Here is an 11,855-nt window from a genome sequence, read left to right on the forward strand (position 1 = left end):
CCTGCCTGTCGTAAGAGGCGACTAATGAATAGGAGTCGAGAGGTGAAGAGTGTATTTGTGTGTGTGTGTGCGTGTGTGTGTGCGTGTGTGTGTGTGTCCGTTTGGCTTGCAGAGATAAGAATACGACCGAGGCAAGAAGGCCCTGCCTCTTGTAAGGGGCGACTAATAGGTAGGAGTCGAGAGGTGAATAGTGCATGTGTGTGTGTGTGCGTGTGTGTGTGCGTGTGTGCGTGTGTGTGTGTCCGTTCGACGTGCAAAAATAAGAACACGGCCGTGGCAAGAAATCCCTGCCTGTCGAAAGAGGAGAATAATGGGTAGGAGTCGAGAGGTGAAGAGTGTATGTGTGTGTGCGTGTGTGCGTGCTTGTGTGCGTGTGCGTGTGCGTCTGTGCGTGTGTGCGTGCGTGTGTGCGTGTGTGTGTGTGTGTTTAGGAGTGTGTGTGTGTGTGTATGTGTGTGTGTTAGTTCGGCTCGCAATGATAAGAAAACAGCCGTGGCAAGAAGGCCATGCAAATCGTACGGGGCGACTAATAGGTAGGAGTCGAGAGGTGAGGAGTGTATGTGTGCGTGCGTGTGTGGCACGCAAAACAGCGGTGGCAAGAAGGCCATGCCTGTCGTAAGGGGCAACTAATGGGTAGGAACCGAGAGGTTAATGGTGTAAGTGTGTGTGTGTGCGTGTATGCATGTGTAAGTGTGTGTGTGTATGTATGTGTGTGTCCGTTCGGCTCGCAGAGATTAGAATACGGCCGAGGCAATAAGGCCATGCCTGTCGTAAGAGCCGACTAATGGGTAGGAGTCGAGAGGTGAATAGTGTATTTGTGTGTGTGTGCGTGTGTGTGTGCGTGTGTGCGTGCGTGTGTGTGTGAGTGTGTGTGTGTGTTCGTTCGGCTCGCAGAGATAAGAACACGGCCGTAGCAAGAAGTCCCTGAATGTCGTAAGTGGCGACTAATGGGTAGGAGTCGAGAGGTGAAGAGTGTGTGCGTGTGCGTGTGTGCGTGTGTTCCTGTGTGGGTGTGTTTGTGTGTGCGTGTGTGTGTGTCCGTTCGGCTTGCAGAGATAAAAACACGGCCATGGCAAGAAGTCCCTGCCTGTCGTAAGAGGCGACTAATGGGTAGGAGTCGAGGGGTGAAGAGTGTATTTGCGCGTGTGTGTGTGCGTGTGTGCGTGCGTGTGTATGTGAGTGTGTGTGTCCGTTCAGCTTGCAGAGATAAGAATACGACCGAGGCAAGAAGGCCCTGCCTGTCGTAAGTGGCGACTAATGGGTAGGAGTCAAGAGGTGAAGAGTGAATTTGCGCGTGTGTAAGTGCGTGTGTGCGTGCGTGTGTGTGTGAGTGTGTGTGTCCGTTCAGCTTGCAGAGATAAGAATACGGCCGAGGCAAGAAGGCCCTGCCTGTCGTAAGTGGCGACTAATGGGTAGGAGTCGAGAGGTGAAGAGTGTATGTATGTCTGTTCGTGTGTGCGTGTGTGTGTGCGTGTGTGAGTGTGTGTGTATGTGTGTGTGTGTGTGTCCGTTTGGCTTGCAGAGATAAGAATACGGCCGTGGCAAGAAGGCCCTGCCTGTCGTAAGAGGCGACTAATGGGTAGGAGTCGAGAGGTGAAGAGTGTATGTGTGTGTGTGTCTGCGTATGATTGTGCCTGTATGAGTGTGTGTGTATGTATGTGTGTGTCCGTTCGGCTCGCAGAGATTAGAATACGGCCGAGGCAAGAAGGCCATGCCTGTCGTAAGAGGCGATTATTGGGTAGGAGTCGAGAGGTGAAGAGTGAATTTGCGCGTGTGTGTGTGCGTGTGTGCGTGCGTGTGTGTGTGAGTGTGTGTGTGTCCGTTTAGCTTCTTGAGGCAAGAAGGCCCTGCCGCTTGTAAGGGACGACTAATAAGTAGGAGTCGAGAGTTGAAGAGTGTATGTGTGTGTGCGTGTGTGCGTCTGTGTGTGCGTGTGTGAGTATGTGTGTGTGTTAGTTCGGCCTGCAGAGATAAGAACACGACCGAGGCAAGAAGACCCTGCCTATCGTAAGAGGCGACTAATAGGTAGGAGTCGAGAGGTGCAGAGTGTATGTGTGTGTGTGCATGTGTGTGCGTGTGTGAGTATGTGTGTGTGTCCGTTCGGCTTGCAGAGATAAGAACACGACCGAGGCAAGAAGGCCCTTCCTATTGTAAGAGGCGACTAATAGGTAGGAGTCGAGAGGTGAAGAATGTATGTGTGTGTGCCTGTGCGTGTGTGTGTGTGTGTGTGTGTGTATGTGTGTGTGAGTGTGTGCGTGCGTGTGTGCGTGTATGTGTGCGTCTGTGCGTGTGTGCGTGCGTGTGTGCGTGTGTGTGTGTGTTTGTGAGTGTCTGTGTGTGTATCCCTTCGGCTCGCTGAGATAAGAAAACAGCCGTCGCAAGAAGGCCATGCAAATCGTACGGGGCGACTAATAGGTAGGAGTCGAGAGGTGAAGATTGTATGTGTGCGTGCGTGTGTGCGTGTGTGTGTGTGTGAGTGTGTGTGTGTGTATGTGTGTGTGTCCCTTCGGCTCACAGAGATAAGTAAACAGCGGTGGCAAGAAGGCCATGCCTGTCGTAAAAGGCGACTTATGGGTAGGAGTCGAGAGGTGAAGAGTGTATGTGTGCGTGCGTGTGTGCGTGTGTGTGTGTGTGTGTGAGTGTGTGTGTGTATGTGTGTGTGTCCCTTCGGCTCGCTGAGATAAGAAAACAGCCGTGGCAAGAAGGCCATGCAAATCGTACGGGGCGACTAATAGGAAGGATTCGAGAGGTGAAGATTGTATGTGTGCGTGCGTCTGTGCGTGTGTGTGTGTGTGAGTGTGTGTGTGTATGTGTGTGTGTCCCTTCGGCTCACAGAGATAAGTAAACAGCGGTGGCAAGAAGGCTATGCCTGTCGTAAAAGGCGACTTATGGGTAGGAGTCGAGAGGTGAAGAGTGTATGTGTGTGTGTGTGTGCGTGTGAAAGTGTGTGTGTGTGTGTGTATGTATGTGTGTGTCCGTTCGGCTCGCAGAGATTAGAATACGGCCGAGGCAATAAGGCCATGCCTGTCGTAAGAGCCGACTAATGGGTAGGAGTCGAGAGGTGAATAGTGTATTTGTGTGTGTGTGCGTGTGTGTGTGCGTGTGTGCGTGCGTGTGTGTGTGAGTATGTGTGTGTGTTCGTTCGGCTCGCAGAGATAAGAACACGGCCGTGGCAAGAAGTCCCTTAATGTCGTAAGAGGCGACTAATGGGTAGGAGTCGAGAGGTGAAGAGTCTATGTGTGTGAGCGTGTATGCGTGTGTGTGTACGTGTTTGAGTGTGTGTCCGTTCGGCTTACAAAGATAAGAATACGGCCGAGGGAAGAAGGTTCTGCCTGTCTTAAGTGGCGACTAATGGATAGAAGTCGAGAGGTGAAGAGTGTGTGCGTGTGCGTGTGTGCGTGTGTTCCTGTGTGCGTGTGTTTGTGTGTGCGTGTGTGTGTGTCCGTTCGGCTTGCAGAGATAAAAACACGGCCATGGCAAGAAGTCCCTGCCTGTCGTAAGAGGAGAATAATGGATAGGAGTCGAGAGGTGAAGAGTGTATGTGTGTGTGTCTGTGTGCGTGCGTGTGTGAGTGTGTATGTATGTGTGTGTGTGAGTGTGTGTGTGTCCGGTCGGCTCGCAGAGATAAGAACACGGCCGTGGCAAGAAGGCCCTGCCTGTCGTAAGAGGCGACTAATGGGTAGGAGTCGAGGGGTGAAGAGTGTATTTGCGCGTGTGTGTGTGCGTGCGTGTGTATGTGAGTGTGTGTGTCCGTTCAGCTTGCAGAGATAAGAATACGGCAGGGGCAAGAAGGCCCTGCCTCTCGTAAGAGGCGACTAACAGGTAGGAGTCGAGAGGTGAAGAGTGTATGTGTGTGTGTGTGACTGTGTGTGTGTCCGCTCGGCTCGCAGAGATAAGAATACGGCCGTGGCAAGAAGGCCCTACCTGTCGTAAGAGGCGACTAATAGGTAGGAGTCGAGAGGTGAAGAGTGTATGTGTGTGCGTGTGTGCATGTGTGTGTGCGTGTGTGAGTGTGTGTGTGTGTCCGTTCGGCTTGCAGAGATAAGAACACGGCCGAGGCAAGAATGCCCTGCCTGTCGTGAGAAGCGACTAATAGGTAGGAGTCGAGAGGTGAAGAATGTATGTGTGTGTGCGTGTGCGTGTGCGTGTGTGTGTGTGAGTGTAAGTGTGTGTGCGTGTGTGCGTGCGTGTGTGTGTGTTTGTGAGTGTGTGTGTGTGTATGTGTGTGTGTCCCATCGGCTTGCTGAGATAAGAAAACAGCCGTTGCAAGAAGGCCATGCAAATCGTTCGAGAGGTGAAGATTGTATGTGTGCGTGCGTGTGTGCGTGTGTGTGTGTGTGTGAGTGTATGTGTGTGTATGTGTGTGTCTCCCTTCGGCTCGCAGAGATAAGTAAACAGCGGTGGCAAGAAGGCCATGCCTGTCGTAAAAGGCGACTTATGGGTAGGAGTCTTGAGGTGAAGAGTGTATTTGTGTGTGTGTGCGTGTGTGCGTGTGTGTGTGCGTGTGTGCGTGCGTGTGTGTGTGAGTGTGTGTATCCGTTCGGCTTGCAGAGATAAGAATACGGCCGTGGCAAGAAGGCCCTGCCTGTCGTAAGAGGCGACTAATGAATAGGAGTCGAGAGGTAAAGAGTGTATTTGTGTGTGTGTGTGCGTGTGTGTGTGCGTGTGTGCGTGTGTGTGTGTGTCCGTTTGGCTTGCAGAGATAAGAATACGGCCGAGGCAAGAAGGCCCTGCCTCTTGTAAGGGGCGACTAATAGGTAGGAGTCGAGAGGTGAATAGTGCATGTGTGTGTGTGTGTGCGTGTGTGTGTGCGTGTGTGCGTGTGTGTGTGTCCGTTCGACGTGCAAAAATAAGAACACGGCCGTGGCAAGAAATCCCTGCCTGTCGAAAGACGAGAATAATGGGTAGGAGTCGAGAGGTGAAGAGTGTATGTGTGTGTGCGTGTGTGCGTGCATGTGTGCGTGTGCGTGTGCGTCTGTGCGTGTGTGCGTGCGTGTGTGCGTGTGTGTGTGTGTGTTTAGGAGTGTGTGTGTGTGTATGTGTGTGTGTTAGTTCGGATCGCAATGATAAGAAAACAGCCGTGGCAAGAAGGCCATGCAAATCGTACGGGGCGACTAATAGGTAGGAGTCGAGAGGTGAGGATTGTATGTGTGCGTGCGTGTGTGGCACGCAAAACAGCGGTGGCAAGAAGGCCATGCCTGTCGTAAGGGGCGACTAATGGGTAGGAACCGAGAGGTTAATGGTGTATGTGTGTGTGTGTGTGCGTGTATGCATGTGTAAGTGTGTGTGTGTGTGTGTGTATGTATGTGTGTGTCCGTTCGGCTTGCAGAGATTAGAATACGGCCGAGGCAATAAGGCCATGCCTGTCGTAAGAGCCGACTAATGGGTAGGAGTCGAGAGGTGAATAGTGTATTTGTGTGTGTGTGCGTGTGTGTGTGCGTGTGTGCGTGCTTGTGTGCGTGTGCGTGTGCGTCTGTGCGTGTGTGCGTGCGTGTGTGCGTGTGTGTGTGTGTGTGTTTAGGAGTGTCTGTGTGTGTATGTGTGTGTGTTAGTTCGGCTCGCAATGATAAGAAAACAGCCGTGGCAAGAAGGCCATGCAAATCGTACGGGGCGACTAATAGGTAGGAGTCGAGAGGTGAGGAGTGTATGTGTGCGTGCGTGTGTGACACGCAAAACAGCGGTGGCAAGAAGGCCATGCCTGTCGTAAGGGGCGACTAATGGGTAGGAACCGAGAGGTAAATGGTGTATGTGTGTGTGTGTGTGCGTGTATGCATGTGTAAGTGTGTGTGTGTGTATATATGTGTGTGTCCGTTGGGCTCGCAGAGATTAGAATACGGCCGAGGCAATAAGGCCATGCCTGTCGTAAGAGCCGACTAATGGGTAGGAGTCGAGAGGTGAATAGTGTATTTGTGTGTGTGTGCGTGTGTGTGTGCGTGTGTGCGTGCGTGTGTGTGTGAGTGTGTGTGTGTGTTCGTTCGGCTCGCAGAGATAAGAACACGGCCGTGGCAAGAAGTCCCTGAATGTCGTAAGTGGCGACTAATGGGTAGGAGTCGAGAGGTGAAGAGTCTATGTGTGTGAGCGTGTATGCGTGTGTGTGTACGTGTGTGAGTGTGTGTGTATATGTGTGTGTGTCCGTTCGGCTTACAGAGATAAGAATACGACCGAGGGAAGAAGGTTCTGCCTGTCTTAAGTGGCGACTAATGGATAGAAGTCGAGAGGTGAAGAGTGTGTGCGTGTGCGTGTGTGCGTGTGTTCCTGTGTGGGTGTGTTTGTGTGTGCGTGTGTGTGTGTGTCCGTTCGGCTTGCAGAGATAAAAACACGGCCATGGCAAGAAGTCCCTGCCTGTCGTAAGAGGAGAATAATGGATAGGAGTCGAGAGGTGAAGAGTGTATGTGTGTGTGTGTCTGTGTGCGTGCGTGTGTGAGTGTGTATGTATGTGTGTGTGTGAGTGTGTGTGTGTCCGGTCGGCTCGCAGAGATAAGAACACGGCCGTGGCAAGAAGGCCCTGCCTGTCGTAAGAGGCGACTAATGGGTAGGAGTCGAGGGGTGAAGAGTGTATTTGCGCGTATGTGTGTGCGTGTGTGCGTGCGTGTTTATGTGAGTGTGTGTGTCCGTTCAGCTTGCAGGGATAAGAATACGATCGAGGCAAGAAGGCCCTGCCTGTCGTAAGTGGCGACTAATGGGTAGGAGTCAAGAGGTGAAGAGTGAATTTGCGCGTGTGTAAGTGCGTGTGTGCGTGCGTGTGTGTGTGAGTGTGTGTGTCCGTTCAGCTTGCAGAGATAAGAATACGGTCGTGGCAAGAAGGCCCTGCCTGTCGTAAGAGGCGACTAAGGGGTAGGAGTCGAGAGGTGAAGAGTGTATGTGTGTGTGTGTCTGCGTATGATTGTGCCTGTATGAGTGTGTGTGTATGTATGTGTGTGTCCGTTCGGCTCGCAGAGATTAGAATACGGCCGAGGCAAGAAGGCCATGCCTGTCGTAAGAGGCGATTAATGGGTAGGAGTCGAGAGGTGAAGAGTGAATTTGCGCGTGTGTGTGTGCGTGTGTGCGTGCGTGTGTGTGTGTGTGAGTGTGTGTGTGTCCGTTTAGCTTCTTGAGGCAAGAAGGCCCTGCCGCTTGTAAGGGACGACTAATAAGTAGGAGTCGAGAGTTGAAGAGTGTATGTGTGTGTGCGTGTGTGCGTCTGTGTGTGCGTGTGTGAGTATGTGTGTGTGTTAGTTCGGCCTGCAGAGATAAGAACACGACCGAGGCAAGAAGGCCCTGCCTATCGTAAGAGGCGACTAATAGGTAGGAGTCGAGAGGTGAAGAGTGTATGTGTGTGTGTGCATGTGTGTGCGTGTGTGAGTATGTGTGTGTGTCCGTTCGGCTTGCAGAGATAAGAACACGACCGAGGCAAGAAGGCCCTTCCTATTGTAAGAGGCGACTAATAGGTAGGAGTCGAGAGGTGAAGAATGTATGTGTGTGTGCCTGTGCGTGTGTGTGTGTGTGAGTGTGTGCGTGCGTGTGTGCGTGTGCGTGTGCGTCTGTGCGTGTGTGCGTGCGTGTGTGCGTGTGTGTGTGTGTTTGTGAGTGTCTGTGTGTGTATCCCTTCGGCTCGCTGAGATAAGAAAACAGTTGTCGCAAGAAGACCATGCAAATCGTACGGGGCGACTAATAGGTAGGAGTCGAGAGGTGAAGATTGTATGTGTGCGTGCGTGTGTGCGTGTGTGTGTGTGTGTGTGAGTGTGTGTGTGTGTATGTGTGTGTGTCCCTTCGGCTCGCTGAGATAAGAAAACAGCCGTGGCAAGAAGGCCATGCAAATCGTACGGGGCGACTAATAGGAAGGATTCGAGAGGTGAAGATTGTATGTGTGCGTGCGTGTGTGCGTGTGTGTGTGTGTGAGTGTGTGTGTGTGTATGTGTGTGTGTCCGTTCGGCTCACAGAGATAAGTAAACAGCGGTGGCAAGAAGGCCATGCCTGTCGTAAAAGGCGACTTATGGGTAGGAGTCGAGAGGTGAAGAGTGTATGTGTGTGTGTGTGTGTGCGTGTGAAAGTGTGTGTGTGTGTGTATGTATGTGTGTGTCCGTTCGGCTCGCAGAGATTAGAATACGGCCGAGGCAATAAGGCCATGCCTGTCGTAAGAGCCGACTAATGGATAGGAGTCGAGAGGTGAATAGTGTATTTGTGTGTGTGTGCGTGTGTGTGTGTGCGTGTGTGCGTGCGTGTGTGTGTGAGTATGTGTGTGTGTTCGTTCGGCTCGCAGAGATAAGAACACGGCCGTGGCAAGAAGTCCCTTAATGTCGTAAGAGGCGACTAATGGGTAGGAGTCGAGAGGTGAAGAGTCTATGTGTGTGAGCGTGTATGCGTGTGTGTGTACGTGTGTGAGTGTGTGTGTATATGTGTGTGTGTCCGTTCGGCTTACAGAGATAAGAATACGGCCGAGGGAAGAAGGTTCTGCCTGTCTTAAGTGGCGACTAATGGATAGAAGTCGAGAGGTGAAGAGTGTATGTGTGTGTGTCTGTGTGCGTGCGTGTGTGAGTGTGTATGTATGTGTGTGTGTGAGTGTGTGTGTGTCCGGTCGGCTCGCAGAGATAAGAACACGGCCGTGGCAAGAAGGCCCTGCCTGTCGTAAGAGGCGACTAATGGGTAGGAGTCGAGGGGTGAAGAGTGTATTTGCGCGTGTGTGTGTGCGTGCGTGTGTATGTGAGTGTGTGTGTCCGTTCAGCTTGCAGAGATAAGAATACGGCAGGGGCAAGAAGGCCCTGCCTCTCGTAAGAGGCGACTAACAGGTAGGAGTCGAGAGGTGAAGAGTGTATGTGTGTGTGTGTGACTGTGTGTGTGTCCGCTCGGCTCGCAGAGATAAGAATACGGCCGTGGCAAGAAGGCCCTACCTGTCGTAAGAGGCGACTAATAGGTAGGAGTCGAGAGGTGAAGAGTGTATGTGTGTGCGTGTGTGCATGTGTGTGTGCGTGTGTGAGTATGTGTGTGTGTCCGTTCGGCTTGCAGAGATAAGAACACGGCCGAGGCAAGAAGGCCCTGCCTGTCGTGAGAAGCGACTAATAGGTAGGAGTCGAGAGGTGAAGAATGTATGTGTGTGTGCGTGTGCGTGTGCGTGTGTGTGTGTGAGTGTAAGTGTGTGTGCGTGTGTGCGTGCGTGTGTGTGTGTTTGTGAGTGTGTGTGTGTGTATGTGTGTGTGTCCCTTCGGCTCGCTGAGATAAGAAAACAGCCGTGGCAAGAAGGCCATGCAAATCGTACGGGGCGACTAATAGGAAGGATTCGAGAGGTGAAGATTGTATGTGTGCGTGCGTGTGTGCGTGTGTGTGTGTGTGTGAGTGTGTGTGTGTATGTCTGTGTGTCCCTTCGGCTCGCAGAGATAAGTAAACAGCGGTGGCAAGAAGGCCATGCCTGTCGTAAAAGGCGACTTATGGGTAGGAGTCGAGAGGTGAAGAGTGTATGTGTGTGTGTGTGTGCTTGTAAAAGTGTGTGTGTGTGTGTGTGTGTGTATATATGTGTGTGTCCGTTCGGCTCGCAGAGATTAGAATACGGCGGAGGCAATTAGTCCATGCCTGTCGTAAGAGGCGACTAATGGGTAGGAGTCGAGAGGTGAAGAGTGTATTTGTGTGTGTGTGCGTGTGTGCGTGTGTGTGTGCGTGTGTGCGTGCGTGTGTGTGTGAGTGTGTGTATCCGTTCGGCTTGCAAAGATAAGAATACGGCCGGGGCAAGAAGGCCCTGCCTCTCGTAAGAGGCGACTAAAAGGTATAAGTCGAGAGGTGAAGAGTGTATGTGTGTGTGTGTGACTGTGTCTGTGTAAGCTCGGCTAGCAGAGATAAGAATACGGCCGTGGCAAGAAGGCCCTGCCTGTCGTAAGAGGCGACTAATGAATAGGAGTCGAGAGGTGAAGAGTGTATTTGTGTGTGTGTGTGCGTGTGTGTGTGCGTGTGTGCGTGTGTGTGTGTCCGTTTGGCTTGCAGAGATAAGAATACGGCCGAGGCAAGAAGGCCCTGCCTCTTGTAAGGGGCGACTAATAGGTAGGAGTCGAGAGGTGAATAGTGCATGTATGTGTGTGTGTGCGTGTGTGTGTGCGTGTGTGCGTGTGTGTGTGTGTCCGTTCGACGTGCAAAAATAAGAACACGGCCGTGGCAAGAAATCCCTGCCTGTCGAAAGAGGAGAATAATGGGTAGAAGTCGAGAGGTGAAGAGTGTATGTGTATGTCTGTGTGCGTGTGTGCGTGCATATGTGAGTGTGTGTATATGAGTGTGTGTGTGTGAGTGTGTGTGTGTCCGTTCGGCTCGCAGAGATTAGAATACGGCCGAGGCAAGAAGGCCATGCCTGTCGTAAGAGGCAATTAATGGGTAGGAGTCGAGAGGTGAAGAGTGAATTTGCGCGTGTGTGTGTGTGTGCGTGCGTGTGTGTGTGAGTGTGTGTGTGTCCGTTTAGCTTCTTGAGGCAAGAAGGCCCTGCCGCTTGTCAGGGACGACTAATAAGTCGGAGTCGAGAGTTGAAGAGTGTATGTGTGTGTGCGTGTGTGCGTCTGTGTGTGCGTGTGTGAGTATGTGTGTGTGTTAGTTCGGCCTGCAGAGATAAGAACATGACCGAGGCAAGGAGGCCCTGCCTATCGTAAGAGGCGCCTAATAGCTAGGAGTCGAGAGGTAAAGAGTGTATGTGTGTGTGTGCATGTGTGTGTGCGTGTGTGAGTATGTGTGTGTGTCCGTTCGGCTTGCAGAGATAAGAACACGACCGAGGCAAGAAGGCCCTTCCTATTGTAAGAGGCGACTAATAGGTAGGAGTCGAGAGGTGAAGAATGTATGTGTGTGTGCCTGTGCGTGTGTGTGTGTGTGTGAGTGTATGTGTGTGTGAGTGTGTGCGTGCGTGTGTGCGTGTGCGTGTGCGTCTGTGCGTGTGTGCGTGCGTGTGTGCGTGTGTGTGTGTTTGTGAGTGTCTGTGTGTGTATCCCTTCGGCTCGCTGAGATAAGAAAACAGCTGTCGCAAGAAGGCCATGCAAATCGTACGGGGCGACTAATAGGTAGGAGTCGAGAGGTGAAGATTGTATGTGTGCGTGCGTGTGTGCGTGTGTGTGTGTGTGTGAGTGTGTGTGTGTGTATGTGTGTGTGTCCCTTCGGCTCGCTGAGATAAGAAAACAGCCGTGACAAGAAGGCCATGCAAATCGTACGGGGCGACTAATAGGAAGGATTCGAGAGGTGAAGATTGTATGTGTGCGTGCGTGTGTGCGTGTGTGTGTGTGTGTGAGTGTGTGTGTGTGTATGTGTGTGTGTCCCTTCGGCTCACAGAGATAAGTAAACAGCGGTGGCAAGAAGGCCATGCCTGTCGTAAAAGGCGACTTATGGGTAGGAGTCGAGAGGTGAAGAGTGTATGTGTGTGTGTGTGTGCGTGTGAAAGTGTGTGTGTGTGTGTGTATATATGTGTGTGTCCGTTCGGCTCGCAGAGATTAGAATACGGCCGAGGCAATAAGGCCATGCCTGTCGTAAGAGCCGACTAATGGGTAGGAGTCGAGAGGTGAATAGTGTATTTGTGTGTGTGTGCGTGTGTGTGTGCGTGTGTGCGTGCGTGTGTGTGTGAGTATGTGTGTGTGTTCGTTCGGCTCGCAGAGATAAGAACACGGCCGTGCAAGATGTCCCTTAATGTCGTAAGAGGCGACTAATGGGTAGGAGTCGAGAGGTGAAGAGTCTATGTGTGTGAGCGTGTATGCGTGTGTGTGTACGTGTGTGAGTGTGTGTGTATATGTGTGTGTGTCCGTTCGGCTTACAGAGATAAGAATACGACCGAGGGAAGAAGGTTCTGCCTGTCTTAAGTGGCGAATAATGGATAGAAGTCGAGAGGTGAAGAGTGTGTGCGTGTGCGTGTGTGCGTGTGTTCCTGT

The sequence above is a fragment of the Diabrotica undecimpunctata genome, unplaced genomic scaffold (genome assembly GCF_040954645.1).
Source record: "Diabrotica undecimpunctata isolate CICGRU unplaced genomic scaffold, icDiaUnde3 ctg00000568.1, whole genome shotgun sequence".
Taxonomy (NCBI): domain Eukaryota; kingdom Metazoa; phylum Arthropoda; class Insecta; order Coleoptera; family Chrysomelidae; genus Diabrotica; species Diabrotica undecimpunctata.